Raw genomic sequence first — 1,967 nt, 5'->3', positions numbered from 1 at the left:
TCTTTGCAATTGAGTCTGAGAGGCTGGAGGTCATGGTTGTTGTCAGACACACAGGCTGTGTGAGGATGTGGTCTGATGGAGGAGAAGAGAATAAAAGACACGTCTGTGTGTTTCCATGTAGTCTGAGGAAGGGGAAGTTTTGACGAGTAATCAGCTGCGGATATACAAATATCCTCCCAGCTGGAGATGTGAATTTATCACACCTTCAAGAGAATTCCACTGGCCAACCCTGCCTATATTCAATTATTGCTAAATATTTTAATTCTTAACCTCATCTTCTGGCTGAGCTGACCTCTGATCTCCACTAATCTGGTAGAGAGAATCCCAGTTTTGGAGGCTGAAAACCTTTGCTCAAATTCCAGAAAATAAAAAGCTGCTCAATATTGAGTCCCTGCTGTGTGCCAGGCACTGTGCTGAGCACATGGCATGCTTTTTGTCAAGTACCTTTCTGACAAGTTCTCTAATGCAGTGCGACCACCACCCCCACTTTACAGAGGAGAAAATGGACCCATGTGTCTACCCAAGGTCACACGGTTCAAATGAAGGCTAAATCTTGTTTGCCTGTCCACAGAAGGTGTGAACATCTCACAACTGGGTGATGGTGGCAAATGAGAAGACCAACATGGGCAGCATCACGCAAGGCTTAGCTCCTTGACTAGCATTGTCTGCATCACCTTAAAACTTGCTCGCCATGCAGATTTCAGGGTTCCATTCCAAACTACTGAATCGGAACCCTCATTTATTCCCAGGTGATGGGTATGCATATTAAAATTTTGATGCTTATGGAAGTGTAAGAGGTTATTAGTTTGAAGGCTACAAATTAGGGAACAGGCATCTGCCTCATTACTGTCTTCTCAGTTTGGTTAGTGGGAGTCTAACACTCTATGCTTTAGTTACTTCTAGGCCAGACCTTCTCAAATTTTAATGTGTATACAGAGCCACTGGGGATACTGATGCAATGCAGATTCTGAGTCAGGGAGCTTGGGAGCCCCAGAATCCATACCTCTAATATGCTTCCAGATGATGCGGCAGGGAGGAGCCTGACAAATCAAATCCCTGAATCTGCAAAGCTGGAATAAGATCAAACTTAAATGGTTGCATTAAGGAAAAGGTATCTTCACTAAGGCATTCCCCAAAGGCAGGGCCTCTCCAGTCCTCTCTCCTTGTCCATCACAAAAGAGGCAAGTGTTGTCACTGAATGAATCAGTGGACACCAGTCAGTCCTTACCTCTCCCAGTACCTTCCTATACACAAGAACCTCCATGCTAATCTCCTAGCCCTCAAAGCCCTACCAGACCTGACCCCTGTGGCTTCCCTGACCTCTTCCTATACCTTCCCCTCCAACCCATTCCCAGGTCCTGGACTTTCTTCTCTGTTTTTCAAACACACCAAGTTTTTTCCTGCCTCAGGGTCTTGGCACCTTCTCTCCTGGACCTTCTTGACCTGGAATGGTCCTCTAGCTCTTTGCATAACTGGCTTCCTCTTGTCATTCATACCTCAGCTCAAATTTCACTTCCTTGTGAGGCTGTCCCTGACTGACTTGTCTAACCTGGTGTGCCCACACCTCACCCCAAAACTCCTTATCATACAATTTATTTCTTAACCTTTATTAATAAAAAAAATTTTCATTTATTTACTTATTTCCCCATATGCCCCCTGTTTATCAAAGCAGAGGCTGTGTCTGCAACCCCTGGTACAGAATAGGTGTTCAATAAATAGTTGTGGAGTGATGGGTAAATGATCTTACACATCTAGAGTAACCTATGATTAGCATCTGTGGTTGCAAAGGGGTGGGCAGGTGTTGAATACCATGGAAGGCCAGGAGAGAGGGCCACCATTCTTCCTGGATGCAGAAGTGGGGTGCTGTCACAGCAGACACCCCACAGGAGATGGTGTTAATTTCCCCTTAGAAGATGGAAAGAATTTGTAGGCAATGCTAGGTAGAACCAGCCACCCAGGGAAGGTGG

The sequence above is a fragment of the Castor canadensis genome, chromosome 6, assembly GCF_047511655.1.
Source record: "Castor canadensis chromosome 6, mCasCan1.hap1v2, whole genome shotgun sequence".
NCBI lineage: Eukaryota > Metazoa > Chordata > Mammalia > Rodentia > Castoridae > Castor > Castor canadensis.
Note: the sequence above shows the minus strand (reverse complement) of the source record.